This window comes from Pseudorasbora parva, chromosome 9 (assembly GCF_024679245.1).
Source record: "Pseudorasbora parva isolate DD20220531a chromosome 9, ASM2467924v1, whole genome shotgun sequence".
NCBI classification, from domain to species: Eukaryota; Metazoa; Chordata; class Actinopteri; order Cypriniformes; family Gobionidae; genus Pseudorasbora; species Pseudorasbora parva.
This window is the reverse complement of record NC_090180.1, coordinates 47,935,683-47,959,017: the sequence shown is the minus strand read 5'-3', so window position 1 is coordinate 47,959,017 and position 23,335 is coordinate 47,935,683. Positions and strand designations below refer to the sequence as shown.

The following is a 23,335-nucleotide window of genomic DNA, read 5'->3' as shown; positions in this document are numbered from 1 at the left end:
CTGAAGGTTGTGGGTTCGTGCATCTCAATCAATCAATCAATCAATCAATCAATCATTAAATCAAGGCTAATGATATGCAGTAATCCTGCTAATCTAAGAATGGTAATGTTGAATATTAGCAATAATCAACATGACCATGTTCAAAAGATAGTTGGCATGATCTCCATCCTGTCTCCTCCCCAAAACCACCATATATGGAGCTAACAACGCCTCGTTTTACTATGCATGACCTCATCTGCATATCATTTGCATGCATAATCCCATCCACGTGACACCATGTTTAACACTGCCAAAGGTCAGAGACATTTAAAAATATTAGATACGGACTATAAATGCCTTACATTGTGCCTTACACATTACATTGCTGAAAATTATTCAATAATCTTTTAATGTTGTAGAATAAATTTATAAAATGTTTGCATGCTTTATCTACAAAAAAATTGTATAAAATAGTCTCATATCTCAGTGTTTTTTAAATTTTTTATAAAGTTGATTCATTAATTTCTACGGGCCGAATGTTATTTTAATTCAAAATATTTTGTTAATTTTAAACACTCGAAATCAAATAAAATGTGTGCAGTTTTGTTGATAATGTAAATATAGGATGTTTAGGCTATTTTTAATGGAAACAGATAGGCCTACGTATTTATTGCAGTGCAAAATCAAAAATAAAACACACACAATTACCCAATATGCTTACAAAATCTTTTAATAATATTTTAATAAAGGTTGTCGAATCTCAGAAAATGTCCATTGTATTAACTCAAAAAATGTATTTCAATGAACTGAAAATTTTAAGGGAACCAGGTAACTTTTTTAAAAAAATACAGTGTATGATGACTCTTCCAAAACATAACACACCTTTGCACCTCATGTGTTTCTTTGTTCTTCAAAGTACAAACTCACTTTTCGCAAGGACGAGCGCACTTTTCATACAGTACATTGACAAAAGGTTGCCAGGAGAACGGGACTTGCCTGACTGTGTTGTGCCAAGTGTAAAGTTTGGTGGAGGGGGGATTATGGGGTGGGGTTGTTTTTCAGGGCTTGGCCCCTTAGTTCCAGTGAAAGGAACTCTTAATGCCTCACCAAGACATTTTGGAAAATTTCATGCTCCTGACTTTGTGGGATCAGTTTGTGGACGGCCTCTTCCTGTCCCAGCATGACTGCGCTCCAGTGCACAAAGCATCGGTCCATAAAGACATGGATGAGGAGTTTGGAGTGGAGAAACTGGACTGGCCTGCACAGAGTCCTGAGCTCAACCCGATAGAACAGCTTTGGGATGAATTAGAGCGGAGACTGAGAGCCAGGCCTTCTCGTCCAACATCAGTGCCTGACCTCACAAATGAGCTTCTAGAAGAATGGGCAAAAATCCCCATAAACACACTCCTAAACCTTGAGGAAAGCCTTCCCAGAAGAGCTGGAGCTGTTAGAGAGGGTGGGCCGACTCCAGATTAAACCCCACGGGTTAACAATGGGATGGCATTAAAGCTCATGTGACCCAGTACTTTTGGCAATATAGTGCATTTTTGATGTCATGTTGAATGAGGAGTGTGTGTTTGCGCCACAGTCAGACATGCATTAAACGGTAAGCCAGGAATAAAATCAAAAGACTCTGAAATTCTTCCCCTACTGCTATAGAAATTACAGCCTCAGGTCTGTTTACCTGCTCCAGATTCACAGATTAAACCTCAACAGCTTCTGCATCTCAAGATCAGAGGCGGAGTTTCCCATCACATCAGAAGAGTTTTATACAGCACAACAAGGTGTGCTTATGCATGACGGCAGCGAGAAACATCGCATTACATGCTGGAAACGTGATTATTCAGCTGTACAGCCGACAGAAAACAACACGTGCTGATTGCCGACATTTAACTTCTTTATTTTCCTCAGATGATTTGGATATCAAAGGTGGGGATTTTTGCTTTTTTCTGTTAGATATTTTAAGGGTCGATAATTAAAATCGAGCTTGTGAAGGCTTTCCTATTTATAAGTCAGAGTTGTTCAAACTCAGATTTGCAAGAAATAAAATCACAGTTGCAAGGAAAACACGTCAGAAATGCAAGAACAATTTCCGATTTTGAAGATAAAAGTCAGAATTGCCAGATATGAAAGGATATAAAAATGATATATGATGAAATTTAAAAAAGTCTGAATTGTAAAGAGAAAAAAATGCAGTTGCGAGAGAAAAAAAGAGAAAAAAAGAATTGCGAGATAAAATCATAATTGTAAGAAAAAAGGTCATAATTGCAAAAAAAAGTCAGAAAATAAGAAATAAAATTGAATTTTCAAGAAAAAAAGTTAGAACTGCAAAAAAAAAATCAAAATTGGGAGAAAAAAGTCAGAATTGTGAAAAATAAAATCGCAATTGCAAGAAAAATTTCAGATTTTGAAGATAAAAGTCAGAATTGCGAAATGTGAAATGACATTAAAATGATTATGATATATAAAAAAGTCTATATTGCAATGAAAAAAAATCACAAATGTGAGAAAAAGTCAGAAGATGAGAAATAAAAGTGCAGTAGCTAGAAAAAAGTCGCAATTATTTAATACTTTTTTATTTCGTGCCGGAAACAAGCTTCCATATCCATAGATATTAATGCAGTTATAAATACAGTTACATTGTCATGCTGTGTGTGTGTGTGTGTGTGTGTGTGTGTGTGTGTGTGTGTGTGTGTGTGTGTGTGTGTGTGTGTGTGTGTGTGTGTGTGTGTGTGTGTGTGTGTGTGTGTGTGTCAGGGTTAATGTCCTGTGTACATCATCGGTGGGCTGATGAAACACTCGCGGCGTTTTGAAAGTTCACAGCAGAGCCGGAGAAACTCTCAGCAGCCGCTATACGAGTGTGTGAGACGTGGCCGAGCGAGTGTGTGAGACGAGGCCGAGCGAGTGTGTGAGACGTGACAGCGTTACCAATCCGTCTCTGCAGCCGCGCAGTAAGTGCGGAAATCAGGCTCTTCAACACTTTGAAGTGGGCTCCTGACTGTTTGACTTTGGTTGGCAGATTTTAAATTGCATCTGGACCGGTGGGAGTTTGGTCATGTTGCCATCAATGGATTTGCTGGAAATCATAGATTACCCTGTCAGACGCTCTTCAGCACGCTGTGTGTGAAGAATATTATTGGAACAAAGAACACATCTTGACTTCACATGACGTGATCAAATAAATGTAGTGATGTATTTACTGTCTGACCCTCAGCCCATTATCAGATCACACACACTTCACAAACTACATCATATCAGTGACCCTGCGCAAAACAAAACGTGATGATTTTGATGTGGATGTGTGTATTTTATATATATATTGCTTGACTTAACATACACTAATTAGGACGACATTGTCGAGATAATAATAATCTGAAATTTGTTTGTAATACAGTGTTGTGTCTCCATATTGTCTGTTGCACATTTTGGCAGATGCATATATGCAAATTAGTCTATGCATACTGAAAACTGCATACTGTGCACTGCATGTGTACTTCATAATATACACTCTAAAAAATTCTGAGTGAAAAACAATCCAATGTTGGGTCAAATATGGACTGACCCAGCAGTTGGGTTGTTTTAAGCAAATATTTAACCCAAACGCAGGATTAAAACAACCCAATTGCCGGGCTAGTCCATATTTGACCCAACATTGGGTTAAAACAACCCAACATTTTTTAGAGGGTTTGTTGCACATTTTGAATGCATATTTGTTTATGCATACTGAAAAATGGCACACAGTACACTGCAAAAAATGCTTTTCTTACTCAGTATTTTTGTCGTGTTTCTAGTCCAAACATCTAAAAAATCTTAAAACAAGAAGTATTTACTAGACAAGCAAAAGTAATTGTCTTGTTTTGGGAAAAATAACTCAAAATGAAGAGAGTTTTTGCTTAAAATAAGATAAATAATCTGCCAATGGGGTGAGAAAAATAATCTTAATTCAAACAGAAAACAAGATTATTTATCTTATTTTAAGCAAAAACTCTCTTCATTTTGAGTTATTTTCCCCCAACACAAGACAATTACTTTTGCTTGTCTAATAAATACTTCTTGTTTTAAGAACTTTTAGATGTTTGGACTAGAAACAAGACAAAAATACTGAGTAAGAAAAGCATTTTTTGCAGTGTATATATAGTTTGTACTGCATTGTTCGCTGCACATTAATCTATGCATACTGAGAAATTGCATATAGTGCACTGTATGTATACTTGTATGTATACAGTGTACATGTTCATTTCACATTTTGGCAAATGCATACATGCATATTAGTTTATGCATACTGAAAAATACACTTTATATACTTTTACTGCAATATACACAGGGCTCGACATTAACGCTTGTCCGGGACAAGTGGATTTTTTGAAGGGACAAGTGAAAAAGAATTTTCCTTGCCCGACGGACCCTGATTAAACAAAAAATAACTAGCGAATCACCAAAATGCATGAATGACTGTGCATTAGTTTAGTGTAAGTGGCGATCGATAGTGGATAATAATATAATGAACTGACGATAACAAGGTCGCGCTGTTGATGCTCGTGCAGCCTCTCGAGGAGGAATTACAACACTCGAGCGTTTAAGCTGTTTCCTGAATACCGAAAATGGCACTGCTTTCATATGACAGTTTCATTAACAATAAATAAACATGCACTTACATTTACATTCACTTAAAGTCACTTACATTATAGATGCAATATTGAGTGCTTTTGTTTCGATTTCAGCAGCGAAAATTGTTCACACACAGCAGAACCGTAACGCGTCTCACAGCAACAAGTGTGTTACTGAACGGTTCAGTGTTTGAATGAATCGTTTGAATGAACGACTCAGTGACTCACTCATTAAGACGGCCACCTACTCGAGGTTTAGTTTCATGTTTAAACATCCTTTCCAACATTTCTTATTTGTCTATTCAAAACTACAAATCTCAAAACATTATTTAATGCAGTTGTAATTTTTCAGTGTAAATTATTTAATTGTATTGTTAACAGCCCTTATAGTGTCTTAATTTAATTTTAATGTATTGATCAAATTGAGCAATATAAAATTAAACCTGAAGCATAGCCTATATTTAATAAGATTAGGGGGGAAATTATAAAAGGTGAAAATATAAAAAATAAAAATTAACAAATATGCAGATTTAAATATGTCAAAGCTGATTGAACACTGGTGAGAATATTGCTTCAGAATAAATTATAGTTACAACACACACACAATTAAAAAGAATCGAACTTTTTTCCGGACAAGCACATTTTTTACTCGGACTAGTGAATGAACGATTTACTTGTTAAGCACATGCTAAATGTCAAGCCCTGCAGTTACTGCGCGAAATAAACACGAATGAGCATCTGCGAGTGTGTTAAGATACAGGACAACTTACCGAAATCTGTTGAGGATCAATTGAGAGATGTTTTCCCTAGAGAAAATTAGCCATGTACTGTATCTGATATATTGACAGACCGCAGACAAACGGCTATCTACCTGTCACTCAAAGTGGCCACGCCCTTAATTATGCAAAACTTTAAGGCTTTATTAAATGTAAACAAATTCAATTCAAAAAGCTTTATTTGATCTCCACAAGAGGTAGAAAATTGTCTTTAGGCAAGTGTGTTACTGAACGATTCAGTGTTTGAATAAATCGTTTGAATGAACGACTCAGTGACTCGCTCATTAAGATGGCCACCTGCTGCCACCTACTGGAGGTTTAGTTTCATGTTTAAACATACTTTCCAACATTTCTTATTTGTCTATTCAAAACTACAAATCTCAAAACATTATATAACTAATGCAGTTGTAATTTTTCAGTGTAAATTATTTAATTATATTGTTAACAGCCCTTATAGTGTAATTTAATTTAATATAATTTAATTTAATTTATTTTATTTTATTTTATTTTATTTTATTTTGTTTTGTTTTGTTTTATTTATTTTATTTTATTTTATTTTATTTATTTATTTATTTATTTATTTTTTATTTTTTTTTAATTTAATTTAATTTAATTTAATTTAATTTAATTTAATTTAATTTAATTTAATTTAATTATCAAATTTAACAATATAAAATTAAACCTGAAGCATAGCCTATATTTAATAAGATTAGGGGGAAATGTCCTTTATAAAAGTTAAAAATATCACAAATTTGAAATGATTCAATAAAAAAATGTATTTTATTTTTTAATTCACAAATATGCAGATTTAAATATGTCAAAGCTGATTGAACACTGGTGAGAATATTGCTTCAGAATAAATTATAGTTAAAACACCACACACACACACACACACACACACACACACACACACACACACACACACACACACACACACACACACACACACACACACACACACACACACAAAGGGAGAAAATACTCTTTTCTGGACAAGCAAATTTTTTACTTGGACAAGTGAATGAACCGAAGGACAAGCACATGAACATGCTTAATGTCAAGCCCTGCATACATATTGTTCACTGCACATTTTGGCTTTAAGCATGAGAAATATAATGATGCTCGACTTAACCTACGCCACTAATATGAATGAGAAACTAATGTAGAACTTAATTGGTCCCTATTAGTAATAATCAGATGTCGTTTGTTATACAGTGGAGCCATAGATTTCAGAAAGCAAGTGTTGTGCTTCTGTATGGTGTGTACAGCCTTCACGTTCCCTGAGAGCTGTTCAGATAACACTCATTTCCTCTTCACACAGCCTCTCTTTGATGCCATCTTTCTGCCTGTGTTGTTTTAGTTTTGCACATATTTATTCTGCTCATCTCTCGCTCTAGGTCAAACAGAAGTGAAAAGAGCGCAGAGAATATTGGAGCTGCGCAGTGAGGCCGTGATGGAGAGCCGTATCTCTGCACGTCTCATTTATGAAGTATATATTAGAAGTGTGACGTTAACATGCAGCTTAGTGCACACTAGCAGAGCTGGATAAAGTGCACAACTTCATTACTTGAGTAAAAGTACAGAAGTATTTGTTTTCAGAAGTACTTAAAGGGGTACTTCAGCGCTGGAAAGATGAATCTGTATTTAAACTGTGTCATTAATGTAGTAGAAATGTGAAATAATTTTTTTATTTGGTGCTTTCTAGACTGAGAAAAGACAGAAAATGTATTTTTGTCTCTTGGGGATGAAAGACTACAATTCCCAGAATGCTTCGCTCCCCTGTGAGGCCATTCCCAAAGCCACCACTACTGGATTACAGAGACTGAGTTCCTACAATTAAATACTGAACGTGTGTGTTCAATATAACGATCGAGTTGCCGCGTGAGTTTCACAGCAGACTCAGATTACATTTAACGTCATAAATGAGCTGATGAGCTCTCGTGATGAGAGCTGAGGTAATCGCGACCACATTCGCGGCATACATTCACAACTAGTTTGCAGTTCATGCCTTTGGAAGCTTAACTTTCATAGAAATTAATTTGAGAAGTTAAAACACTTACATTGCTTAGCATCCGTTTAAATGAGTGCCTGTAGCTGAGCTGTGCTGTGAGTGTGATCTCCATCCCCCATGCACGAGATGAAAACATGCGGAAATGGCTCCCTCTGCTGGCTGGAGTCTTTAGCCTCTGGGCAATCATTCCTCTCGTGACGCAAATATCGTCAATTTGCGTCACGAGAGGAATTTTTCCAGAAATAAAATGCATAAATCTCTCGTCTCAGGGGGATATAAGAGGGGGGAGCACGATCATTTGAATATACTCCAGGGTTTCTACTGATACAAAGCCATATGTTAATCGCTGAAGTAACCCTTTAAGTATCAAAAGTAAATGTCCTTCTTTATGTCGCCGCATTATTGTATTATAGTTGTATAAATGCACATTATGCCATCATGGTTTAAGCCAGTCAGTGACGCTCCATCTGACACACTAGCAGACGACTAACTTAAACTCATTTAAATACTTGTAGAAAAGTTACAAAGCTGCTGTCACTTTAAGGCCGAATGCACGGATCCAATACACTGATACACATCTGATATTCTCACACTGTTCACCTTCACTGAAGACAGAATCAACTTTGTTTATGTGAATACTCCACTAAATGAGCATTTGGACATCCGTCTTCTTCCATTTTGCTCTAAACTATAAATCAGTGTTTAATAAATGCTGTGAAATCATTGAACTTCACGAGACTCTACAAGAGTGATTCCTGAAAGGCTTTCTGCAAAAACCCAAACACCTTTTAAAGAAGAAAAAAATCATCCACTGACTTTCAAAGCTGCGACAGAAACGACTTTCCACTTCGAGGAGCACTCATGGACGAGGTCGAACTGGAAGCCGTGTTAATCTTGGACTAAATCGGCCACCGTAGGAGTTAAAACAAAATCGGAATTGAGAGGAACAGAAACTAATATTCACTGGATGGTCATAAACCTTTACACCGCTAGATGGGAAAATATCACACGGTGCTTTATGGGAATAACATAGTTTAATATGAAAAAGCAGTGAAGTATCCCTTTAACGCTGCTCTGATAATGACATGAATATTTATTTTCACTAATAACTTTCTGAATTGCTTTGACTTTGAAATGACTTAATCATCACATGAAGCGCCTCTAATCCCTTTATGTGGAGCTCATCGGAGTCGAGCGTTTGTCACGTATCGGTTCTGAAGTAGAATCAGCCGCAATCCCAGTTCAGCTGACATGTCTTTGTCCCTTTAAAGTGCCCTTTGATGTGTGTGTGTGTGTGTGTGTGTGTGTGTGTGTGTGTGTGTGTGTGTGTGAGGATTTCAGGCGTCTGAGCTACTCTCCATGACCTTGTCGGCCGGCTAATTCTCTCCAGAGTCAATGGCGTGCATATTAAGTTCATCAGCGTATCGGAGTGGCTTTGCATCAGATGCAGGCCGAGCGTGAGAGCTCAGGACTCTTATCAACCAGTCAATTATGAGCATTAACCGTCCTGACAGCGTTCTGATTCATGGACGTGCCTCACACGGGGATGAAGAGATGGTAATTAATACGCACCGCCCCTTCGAGACTGACCTACAATCTCTCAGTAAATTGCTCCGTCGATATGTGCGCTTTTCCCTGCTTGCAGCTCGTCCTGACCTCTGTTTCAGGGCGTCCGTGGAGGGCTGTGGAAGTGTTCGTATTTAAAGCGGTGCTTCTGTGGGTTTTTTCTTGGCTTGGTTGTGTTTATGGGGCGCAGTATAACATGTCTTAAAGGAACTGTATGTAAGAAATGTATTTCAATTAATCCTAAAATGGCGCTGATATGTCTCTACACATTAAGAAATCATGTTAATGTCAAACACTTCTATCACTGCCAGCAGTAGTCCGGCCGGATATTGTCATTATAAAGTTGTTGTTGCCCTCAGCTGACGTTGATGATGTCATGTTGTGTTTTGGTCTGAAGCTCCGCCCTCCACCTATCGACCAATCACCAGTCAGTAGTGTTTCGGGGTGCCAGATCTGCTCTAGTTCCCACGGCTGCAGATCTACAAACGTTCTGCTGATCCTGCAGCCAATCTGGCAACCTCGAGTCAGGGGGAGGGGGAGGGGGAGACACCTGCAGTACCAGTTTTGGCCACAATCTTACACACACTTCCTTTAATACTTCTTTTTTTTTAAACACTGTATTTTTCTTCTATCTTCCCTTTATTCCACACCGCTGTCTGTGCTTTGAGCGGCTCGTTTGCTTCCTGCTTCTATGAAGCCCCTCCCTCTGAAAAACACAATGGTCTTAGTTTGGTTAGATGGTCAAATGTAGTTTCCTGTATTTTTATTGGCTGAAGTGCCATGCACAGGTTAAGGCCACGCCCCTTCCCATTACGGGCAGAAGTCGCATCTGCGGAGACTAGCGAGGGTGTATGATGTCACCAACCCAGGAAGAAGCTCGTTGTAGTCCAAACCGGCCATTTTTGTAGGCAATAAACTGCCGTAACTTTAAAGACAATATCTCCGTTTGCATTGAACGTTCAGCGCTGTAACTTTGCAGATACTGTTTATGCTCAAGCAGCGACATTACAAACTAACTACAGTTAAAAAAGTCAAATCGCATTAACCACAACTTTAATAATTTGAGATGCGTATCGCCTTGTGAAATTTTTCCTTGCAGCATTATAACATCTTGCTTGCTTTCCAGTTGTGTGTGCAATATGAAACACATCAGATCCTCCACGTTTGAGGTGTTTTTGCTCGTCCTCACACATCGCTTTTCTTTCCATCTTCTTGTTTTTCCTTCTCCCTCTGTGTCTCTCGTCCCGTCGGGCAACTCTCGCGTCCTCCGGGTCGGTAATCAATAGCTCATTTCACACCGACTCAGTCTCTCTGTATTGATAAGCTCACCAATTGAATCCGTCTCCACTAGCAGTCAGTCAGACGGGTGTGTGTGTGTGTGTGTGTGTGTGTGTGTGAAGCCATGTTTTTGTGACATATGAGGACACAAATGTGTATAATGCCATGGGTGTGACACCGGTATTACAGGAGAGGGTGAAATATGAGGACATTACCCATGGCCCCACTTTACAAAAGGCTTATAAATCACACAGGAGGAGTTTTTATGAGAAAGTAAAAATGCAGAATGTTTCCTGTGATGAGTAGGTTTAGGGTGTGTGTGTGTGTGTGTGTGTGTGTGTGTGTGTCAGCGAGATGTCTGAAGTCACTGATGTGCAGTGGTGTGAGTATGACTTTAATCTCTCTCTGGCTCCTGGAGACGCCGCGAGACAATCATCCGGCCGAACCTCCGTCAGCGAAGCAGCTGGAAATCGTTTAGCGCTCGTGCTGAAAGGAGGAGGAGGTCGTCTCAATGCAAGCCGATCAATAAATATCGTTGTGGAATAATTTATTAAATCAAACGGGCGGTGTGATCGAAGAGAGGAGCTGAACGTGATCTTCATGAATGAGTTTAATGGCCTTTTAAGTTTACTTCTAGTCAGCGGCTTTTATATTCTATAGGTTCACCGTCTACATATGATGCGTTCAAGCAGAGGTGGATAAAGTACTCAACTGCATTACTTGAGTAAAAATACTGGTCAAATATTACTTCGTTACAAGTGGAAGTTGTAAAAACAGATTTTTACTGGAGTAAAAGTACAGAAGTATTTGTTTTCAGAAGTACTTAAGTATCAAAAGTAAATCTCATTTTTTTATGTCGCCGCATTATTGTATTATAGTTGTATAAATGCACATTATGCCATCATGGTTTAAGCCAGTCAGTGACGCTCCATCTGACACACTAGCAGACGACTAACTTAAACTCTAACTAAAGTTACAAAGCTGCTGTCACTTTAAGGCCGAATGCACGGATCCAATACACTGATACACATCTGATATTCTCACACTGTTCACCTTCACTGAAGACAGAATCAACTTTGTTTATGTGAATCCTCCACTAAATGAGCATTTGGACATCCGTCTTCTTCCGTCATTTTGCTCTAAACTATAAATCAGTGTTTAATAAATGCTGTGAAATCATTGAACTTCACGAGACTCTACAAGAGTGATTCCTGAAAGGCTTTCTGCAAAAACCCAAACACCTTTTAAAGAAGAAAAAAATCATCACTGACTTTCAAAGCTGCGACAGAAACGACTTTCCACTTCGAGGACCTTGATAGAAATGTAGTGGAGTAAAGAGGACGATATTTGTCTTTCAGATGTGGTGAAGTTAAAGTCAGAAGTTTACAGAAAAAATAATACTCCAGTAAAGCACAAATACTCAACAAGTGAACTTAAGTACAGGACTCGAGTAAATGAGCTGAGTTACTGTTCAACTCTGTGTTCAAGCCCTGTTGGAAAGATCATCTGGCTGGATTGAGAGGTAGAGTTGTGTGTTAGGAAAAGACATGTTTCTGAATGACAGTGATGGAGAAGAGAAGCGGTCCCAGCACCGAGCCCTGAGGCACTCCATCCGCGAGATGATGGGACTTACACACTCCTCCACAAACAACAAGTAGTAACATTTGAAAAGTGTTAGAATGTTTTTGTGACCAGACGAGGTAAGGTTAAATGAACGTTTGTGCGCAACTTTAAGAAAACCTTCCCAGAAGGTTTTAAAATCAGTGAGGTCCCAAATTTGAGGTATTTGAGGTAAATTTTCTGTGATCTACATATGTGCATTTTAAAGGACTAGTTCACTTCAAAATGAAAATCTCCTGGTAATTTACTCGCCCCTGTCTCATCCAGGATTTTCCTCCACATAATGGAATTAAATTGGAACCGACGGCTGAAGGTCCAAATCAATGAGGAAGAGCTTCAGAGACTCTGATGATCCCAGAGGAATAGAGTCTGATCCAGACAGACCATCACACATTTACTAAAAAATAAACATTTATATACTTTTAAATCTGAAATGCTCGACTTCTGTGTTGTTCTTCTTCACGGCGTATGACATCATCACGTCGGAAAGGTCACATGACGCAGGTGGAAGTGTCGACCCAGTGTTAAAACGAACGTGCAAAGACTAAATCAAACGCCTTTACACAAATAAAGGGAAAAAAGCGATACCAGACAAATTTAAAGCAGAGAACGAGAGTTTTCTGGCAAGTTTACGCGTGACCTTTCCGAAATGAAGATGTCACACGGCGTGAAGGAGAACACCGAAGTCACGCATTTCAAATTAAAAGTATATAAAAGTTTTTTATTTATTTTTTATGTCTGATGGTTTGTGTGAAAACTTAAGCTCATAAGCCCCGCCCCTCCATGTTTTCTAATGAACGCGAGAAAAACGAATCATATTACACTTCATATAATTTTTCTCTAAAGATGGCTTCTGTCATTTTAGGCAGTTATCATCACTGATTTCATTTCAAGTGTTCGTTTTTTAAATAAGTGAAGTTTTAGTTATTTAATGCTATAAAAACGGGGTGTGTGACATCATGATTGACAGCTGAGATTGACGACTTCTCTGAGGGAAGTTGACACTGAGGCACTAATGGACTTTTTTCTGGATTTTCGGGAGAAGATTGGATTTTTAGCTTTAATTTCTACATTTCCATAACTTCCACACCAACGTAATGAATTGTTCTGCATCTGTGAGAGAGTGGGCGGGCTTTTGATATCACGGTTTACTACTGAGCAGACTCGGCCTCAAATTTGCGGAACATGTCGGCCCCATATTCGGACGTTGGCGGCTTCACTTTTTTTTCATGGAAGACACGTCATCCATATTCTGTACGATAAAATTGGGTGACAACTTTTTAATTTGGTGCTTGGGCCCTAATTTTGCTACACAAACATAACAAGCATCTCATCCGGAGATTATGATGCTTACACATCGTGACATTAACCCACTGGGTAGTTGTCAAGTGTGCATCGGGACAGACTGCAAAATGATGCATCACGTTGACGCTCGCCCTCTTCTGAGCCTTATAATGACAAATTACTCCCCTTCAATTGGGACGGAGCCATAATCTGTCTGAATTCGGCCCTGTTTCGAATCCTCACATCAGCTCTCATGCTGTAAAGCATCTCCACATTCCTCCATGACCCTCTGGTGCTGCTAAGATTATTTTTATATAATCTTTACAAACCGACCGCACACTTTTAGCATGACAACCCCACACGAACGAATGCAACGGCCTTGAGCGCATTCACCGCCGACACGCCGGCGCTCAAACAGACGTTAATGGCTTGTTCTGTGAGCTGCATGAAAAGACTGTCATATCAACACTGCTCTGGAATGACAGGCTACAAAAATGCTTCGCTGCGGCTGCATTTGAAAAGCTGCTTTCAGAGAGGTATAATTATCTGCAATCAGAGGCATCCGGCTGACGGGTACGAGAGAGAGAGAGAGACTAGCATACTCAACACTGTGCTCTATATACTGTACTATACACTGTGCTCTATATACTGTACTATACACTGTGCTCTATATACTGTACTATACACTGTGCTCTATATACTGTACTATACACTGTGCTCTATATACTGTACTATACACTGTGCTCTATATACTGTACTATACACTGTGCTCTATATACTGTACTATACACTGTGCTCTATATACTGTACTATACACTGTGCTCTATATACTGTACTATACACTGTGCTCTATATACTGTACTATACACTGTGCTCTATATACTGTACTATACACTGTGCTCTATATATTGTACTATACACTGTGCTCTATATATTGTACTATACACTGTGCTCTATATACTGTACTATACACTGTGCTCTATATACTGTACTATACACTGTGCTCTATATACTTTACTATACACTGCGCTCTATATACTGTACTATACACTGTGCTCTATATACTTTACTATACACTGTGCTCTATATACTGTACTATACACTGTGCTCTATATACTGTACTATACACTGTGCTCTATATACTTTACTATACACTGCGCTCTATATACTGTACTATACACTGTGCTCTATATATTGTACTATACACTGTGCTCTATATACTGTACTATACACTGTGCTCTATATATTGTACTATACACTGTGCTCTATATACTGTACTATACACTGTGCTCTATATATTGTACTATACACTGTGCTCTATATACTGTACTATACACTGCGCTCTATATACTGTACTATACACTGCGCTCTATATACTGTACTATACACTGCGCTCTATATACTGTACTATACACTGTGCTCTATATACTGTACTATACACTGTCCTCTATATACTGTACTATAGACTGCGCTCTATATACTGTATTATACACTGTGCTCTATATACTGTACTATACACTGCGCTCTATATACTGTACTATACACTGCACTCTATATACTGTACTATACACTGTGCTCTATATACTGTACTATACACTGTGCTCTATATATTGTACTATACACTGTGCACTATATACTGTACTATACACTGTGCTCTATATACTGTACTATACACTGTGCTCTATATACTGTACTATACACTGTGCTCTATATACTGTACTATACACTGTGCTCTATATACTGTACTATACACTGCGCTCTATATACTGTACTATACACTGTGCTCTATATACTGTACTATACACTGTGCTCTATATATTGTACTATACACTGTGCACTATATACTGTACTATACACTGTGCTCTATATACTGTACTATACACTGTGCTCTATATATTGTACTATACACTGTGCTCTATATACTGTACTATACACTGTGCTCTATATACTGTACTATACACTGTCCTCTATATACTGTACTATACACTGCGCTCTATATACTGTACTATACACTGCGCTCTATATACTGTACTATACACTGCGCTCTATATACTGTACTATACACTGCGCTCTATATACTGTACTATACACTGTGCTCTATATACTGTACTATACACTGTCCTCTATATACTGTACTATAGACTGCGCTCTATATACTGTACTATACACTGCGCTCTATATACTGTACTATACACTGCGCTCTATATACTGTACTATACACTGTGCTCTATATACTGTACTATACACTGTCCTCTATATACTGTACTATACACTGTGCTCTATATATTGTACTATACACTGTGCTCTATATACTGTACTATACACTGTGCTCTATATACTTTACTATACACTGTGCTCTATATACTGTACTATACACTGTGCTCTATATACTGTACTATACACTATGCTCTATATACTGTACTATACACTGTGCTCTATATACTGTACTATACACTGTGCTCTATATACTGTACTATACACTGTGCTCTATATACTGTACTATACACTGTGCTCTATATATTGTACTATACACTGTGCTCTATATATTGTACTATACACTGTGCTCTATATATTGTACTATACACTGTGCTCTATATACTGTACTATACACTGTGCTCTATATACTGTACTATACACTGTGCTCTATATACTGTACTATACACTGTGCTCTATATACTGTACTATACACTGTGCTCTATATACTGTACTATACACTGTGCTCTATATACTTTACTATACACTGTGCTCTATATACTGTACTATACACTGTGCTCTATATACTGTACTATACACTGTGCTCTATATACTGTACTATACACTGTGCTCTATATACTGTACTATACACTGTGCTCTATATATTGTACTATACACTGTGCTCTATATATTGTACTATACACTGTGCTCTATATATTGTACTATACACTGTGCTCTATATACTGTACTATACACTGTGCTCTATATACTGTACTATACACTGTGCTCTATATACTTTACTATACACTGCGCTCTATATACTGTACTATACACTGTGCTCTATATACTTTACTATACACTGTGCTCTATATACTGTACTATACACTGTGCTCTATATACTGTACTATACACTGCGCTCTATATACTTTACTATACACTGCGCTCTATATACTGTACTATACACTGTGCTCTATATATTGTACTATACACTGTGCTCTATATACTGTACTATACACTGTGCTCTATATATTGTACTATACACTGTGCACTATATACTGTACTATACACTGTGCTCTATATACTGTACTATACACTGTGCTCTATATATTGTACTATACACTGCGCTCTATATACTGTACTATACACTGCGCTCTATATACTGTACTATACACTGCGCTCTATATACTGTACTATACACTGCGCTCTATATACTGTACTATACACTGTGCTCTATATACTGTACTATACACTGAGCTCTATATACTGTACTATACACTGCGCTCTATATACTGTACTATACACTGCACTCTATATACTGTACTATACACTGCGCTCTATATACTGTACTATACACTGCGCTCTATATACTGTACTATACACTGCGCTCTATATACTGTACTATACACTGTGCTCTATATACTGTACTATACACTGTCCTCTATATACTGTACTATAGACTGCGCTCTATATACTGTACTATACACTGTGCTCTATATACTGTACTATACACTGTGCTCTATATACTGTACTATACACTGTCCTCTATATACTGTACTATACACTGTGCTCTATATACTGTACTATACACTGTCCTCTATATACTGTACTATACACTGTGCTCTATATACTGTACTATACACTGCGCTCTATATACTGTACTATACACTGCGCTCTATATACTGTACTATACACTGTGCTCTATATACTGTACTATACACTGTGCTCTATATACTGTACTATACACTGTCCTCTATATACTGTACTATACACTGCGCTCTATATACTGTACTATACACTGTGCTCTATATACTGTACTATACACTGTCCTCTATATACTGTACTATACACTGCGCTCTATATACTGTACTATACACTGTGCTCTATATACTGTACTATACACTGTGCTCTATATACTGTACTATACACTGTCCTCTATATACTGTACTATACACTGTGCTCTATATACTGTACTATACACTGTCCTCTATATACTGTACTATACACTGTGCTCTATATACTGTACTATACACTGCGCTCTATATACTGTACTATACACTGTGCTCTATATACTGTACTATACACTGTGCTCTATATACTGTACTATACACTGTCCTCTATATACTGTACTATACACTGTGCTCTATATACTGTACTATACACTGTCCTCTATATACTGTACTATACACTGTGCTCTATATACTGTACTATACACTGTCCTCTATATACTGTACTATACACTGCGCTCTATATACTGTACTATACACTGTCCTCCATATACTGTACTATACACTGTGCTCTATATACTGTACTATACACTGTGCTCTATATACTGTACTATACACTGTCCTCTATATACTGTACTATAGACTGCGCTCTATATACTGTACTATACACTGTGCTCTATATACTGTACTATACACTGCGCTCTATATACTGTACTATACACTGCACTCTATATACTGTACTATACACTGCGCTCTATATACTGTACTATACACTGCGCTCTATATACTGTACTATACACTGCGCTCTATATACTGTACTATACACTGTGCTCTATATACTGTACTATACACTGTCCTCTATATACTGTACTATAGACTGCGCTCTATATACTGTACTATACACTGCGCTCTATATACTGTACTATACACTGCGCTCTATATACTGTACTATACACTGTGCTCTATATACTGTACTATACACTGTCCTCTATATACTGTACTATAGACTGCGCTCTATATACTGTACTATACACTGTCCTCTATATACTGTACTATAGACTGCGCTCTATATACTGTACTATACACTGTGCTCTATATACTGTACTATACACTGTGCTCTATATACTCTACTATACACTGTGCACTATATACTGTACTATACACTGTGCTCTATATACTGTACTATACACTGTGCTCTATATACTGTACTATACACTGTGCTCTATATACTTTACTATACACTGTGCTCTATATACTGTACTATACACTGTGCTCTATATACTGTACTATACACTGTGCTCTATATACTGTACTATACACTGTGCTCTATATACTGTACTATACACTGTGCTCTATATATTGTACTATACACTGTGCTCTATATATTGTACTATACACTGTGCTCTATATATTGTACTATACACTGTCCTCTATATACTGTACTATACACTGTGCTCTATATACTGTACTATACACTGTCCTCTATATACTGTACTATACACTGTGCTCTATATACTGTACTATACACTGTTCTCTATATACTGTACTATACACTGTGCTCTATATACTGTACTATACACTGTGCTCTATATACTGTACTATACACTGTGCTCTATATACTGTACTATACACTGTGCTCTATATACTGTACTATACACTGTGCTCTATATACTGTACTATACACTGTGCACTATATACTGTACTATACACTGTGCACTATATACTGTACTATACACTGCGCTCTATATACTGTACTATACACTGTGCTCTATATACTGTACTATACACTGTGCACTATATACTGTACTATACACTGTGCTCTATATACTGTACTATACACTGTGCTCTATATACTGTACTATACACTGTGCTCTATATACTGTACTATACACTGTGCACTATATACTGTACTATACACTGTGCTCTATATACTGTACTATACACTGTGCTCTATATACTGTACTATACACTGTGCTCTATATACTGTACTATACACTGTGCACTATATACTGTACTATACACTGTCCTCTATATACTGTACTATAGACTGCGCTCTATATACTGTACTATACACTGTGCTCTATATACTGTACTATACACTGTTCTCTATATACTGTACTATACACTGTGCTCTATATACTGTACTATACACTGTGCTCTATATACTGTACTATACACTGTCCTCTATATACTGTACTATACACTGTGCTCTATATACTGTACTATACACTGTGCTCTATATACTGTACTATACACTGCGCTCTATATACTGTACTATACACTGTGCTCTATATACTGTACTATACACTGTGCTCTATATACTTTACTATACACTGCGCTCTATATACTGTACTATACACTGTGCTCTATATACTTTACTATACACTGTGCTCTATATACTGTACTATACACTGTGCTCTATATACTGTACTATACACTGTGCTCTATATACTTTACTATACACTGCGCTCTATATACTGTACTATACACTGTGCTCTATATATTGTACTATACACTGTGCTCTATATACTGTACTATACACTGTGCTCTATATATTGTACTATACACTGTGCACTATATACTGTACTATACACTGTGCTCTATATACTGTACTATACACTGTGCTCTATATATTGTACTATACACTGTGCTCTATATACTGTACTATACACTGCGCTCTATATACTGTACTATACACTGCGCTCTATATACTGTACTATACACTGCGCTCTATATACTGTACTATACACTGTGCTCTATATACTGTACTATACACTGTCCTCTATATACTGTACTATAGACTGCGCTCTATATACTGTACTATACACTGTGCTCTATATACTGTACTATACACTGCGCTCTATATACTGTACTATACACTGCACTCTATATACTGTACTATACACTGCGCTCTATATACTGTACTATACACTGCGCTCTATATACTGTACTATACACTGCGCTCTATATACTGTACTATACACTGTGCTCTATATACTGTACTATACACTGTCCTCTATATACTGTACTATAGACTGCGCTCTATATACTGTACTATACACTGCGCTCTATATACTGTACTATACACTGCGCTCTATATACTGTACTATACACTGTGCTCTATATACTGTACTATACACTGTCCTCTATATACTGTACTATAGACTGCGCTCTATATACTGTACTATACACTGTTCTCTATATACTGTACTATAGACTGCGCTCTATATACTGTACTATACACTGTGCTCTATATACTGTACTATACACTGCGCTCTATATACTGTACTATACACTGTGCTCTATATACTGTACTATACACTGTGCTCTATATACTGTACTATACACTGCGCTCTATATACTGTACTATACACTGTGCTCTATATACTGTACTATAGACTGCGCTCTATATACTGTACTATACACTGTGCTCTATATACTGTACTATAGACTGCGCTCTATATACTGTACTATACACTGTTCTCTATATACTGTACTATAGACTGCGCTCTATATACTGTACTATACACTGTGCTCTATATACTGTACTATACACTGCGCTCTATATACTGTACTATACACTGTGCTCTATATACTGTACTATACACTGTGCTCTATATACTGTACTATACACTGCGCTCTATATACTGTACTATACACTGTGCTCTATATACTGTACTATACACTGTGCTCTGTATACTGTACTATAGACTGCGCTCTATATACTGTACTATACACTGCGCTCTATATACTGTACTATACACTGCGCTCTATATACTGTACTATACACTGTGCTCTATATACTGTACTATACACTGTGCTCTATATACTGTACTATACACTGTGCTCTATATACTTTACTATACACTGTGCTCTATATACTGTACTATACACTGTGCTCTATATACTGTACTATACACTGTGCTCTATATACTGTACTATACACTGTGCTCTATATACTGTACTATACACTGTGCTCTATATATTGTACTATACACTGTGCTCTATATACTGTACTATACACTGTGCTCTATATACTTTACTATACACTGTGCTCTATATACTGTACTATACACTGTGCTCTATATACTGTACTATACACTGTGCTCTATATACTGTACTATACACTGCGCTCTATATACTGTACTATACACTGTGCTCTATATACTGTACTATACACTGTGCTCTATATACTGTACTATACACTGTGCTCTATATACTGTACTATACACTGTGCTCTATATACTATATACAGGGGCGGCTAAAAATACAAAACATTAAAATAAATAAAGATTAAAAAAGATTTAAAAAAAAACACAACAAAAACAAAAAAAAATGCATATAAAATTACTAAAACTTAAACTAAAATAAAGTTAGCTCAAGTTGAAGTGCTATAAATTCTAACATATATAAAAAAATGGCAGTGGCTCAGTGGTTCATGTAGATTGTCTATAAACCGAAAGGTTGGTGGTTCGATCCCCGGTTCCACCTGACCAAGTGTCGAAGTGTCCATGAGCAAGACACCTAACCCCAGCTGCTCACGACGAGCTGGATGGCGCCCTACATGGCTGACATCGCCGGCGGTGTATAAAATGGGTGGATGTGAGGCAAAAATGTAAAGTGCTTTGGATGGCAATAGGGTCTGTTGAAAGCGCTATATAAATTCAGTCCATTTACCACCTGTATCCACCTGTACTATACACCGCCGGCGATGTCAGCCATGTAAGGCGCCATCCACCTCGTCGGGAGCAGCTGGGGTTAGGTGTCTTGCTCATGGACACCTCAACACTTGGTCAGGTGGAACCGGGGATTAGTAACTTTATATGCAGTTTTTTTGTTTTTTGTTGTGTTTTTTTAAAATCTTTTTAAATATTTATTTATTTTAATGTTTTGTATTTTTAGCCGCCCCTGTATATAGTATATAGAGCACAGTGTATAGTACAGTATATAGAGTGCAGTGTATAATAACTTATTTTGATTTAAACTTCTGTTATTTTGTGGTTTTTTTTATATAATTTGGTAAATATTTAGTCAGCTTTATTTATGCTTCAGTTTTAATATTTTTAGCACTTCATCTTGAAATAACAACTTATTTCAGTTGAAGTTTCAGTCATTTTTATGTGCTTTTATAATTTGTATTAGTTTTTTTAATATTTCTATTTAGCTTTAATTTAGCTTTATATCCGTTTTAGTATTTTTAGGATAAAACTTGAGCTAATTTATTTTAGTTTTAGTAATTTTATCATGTGCTGTTGTCCTTTTTTATTTTATTTAAATATGTATTTATATTTATTTTTATTTCAGTTTTAATATTTTGAGTGCTTTTAATTTGTTATATTTCAGTTAGTTGCCAAGGCAAATTTTCACATTTTAGTTTAGTTTTTCATGCAATATAAATTTATTTCAGCAGTATTTCAATGAACTAAAATGATAATTCATATTTGTTGTGTGTAAAATAGCTAAGCTTCAGTAGTAACATCTCCATGATTTAGGGCTGACATCACTTCTGTTTTATTTATTATATTAAAAATGGAAGATCGTATTAAATGTGCATTGCATTGTGGGATACAGTATCCAGTGGAATATGCTTTATTGTTGGCAGATGTATTAAGTCATCTGGATATTCATGCATATATATCCTCATGCTGTGCACAATAATCATAACTCAGAAGTGTGTATGAACAGGAGAAGCTCGGAGACAGAAGCAGCAGGACAGACACTGATGTAATGAGACGACACACACTTCTGTGAAAGGAAATGACTTTCCCTCTGCTAACACCAGCTCAGATAATGACGATATCTCTCTTCTCTAGAGTGAAGCTCCTCCAAGCCCAGATGAAGCAGATGTGGCTGCGCTCCAGTAACTGCGGCGATTACCAGCTTGAGCTCTTTTAATAAAGCCGTGCGTATCTCTCTGTCATTAGCTTGTGTTTGGGATTATGTGGAAATGTTCCCTCTAATTTTTCTTCTTGATGAGCAGAATTAATCAGTCCAACAGTTCAGACACACCTCGTGCAGCGCTCGCTGCGTCATTCTGTATAAAGAAACTCTGGTTTAAGTAGTTTATTAAACATATCCAATGCATTTTATCGAGTAGATCACTCACACTCACACACTCACTCACTCACTCACTCACTCACTCACTCACTCACTCACTCACTCACTCACTCACTCACACACTCACTCACTCACACTCACACACTCACTCACTCACTCACACACTCACTCACACACTCACTCACACTCACTCACTCACTCACTCACTCACACACACTCACACACTCACTCACACTCACT

General features: G+C 37.2%; 1 long non-coding RNA gene across 1 annotated transcript in view; it reads left to right on the top strand.

Annotated features, from left to right (window-relative positions):
* LOC137089327 (uncharacterized) overlaps positions 1 to 22,955 on the top strand; it is a 40,003-nt gene extending 17,048 nt beyond the window's left edge. Inside the window, exon 3 of the long non-coding RNA XR_010907660.1 lies at positions 22,852 to 22,955. This is a non-coding gene — a long non-coding RNA (uncharacterized lncRNA). The remainder of the gene's footprint in view (positions 1 to 22,851) is intronic.
* The last annotated feature ends 380 nt before the right edge of the window (positions 22,956 to 23,335 follow it).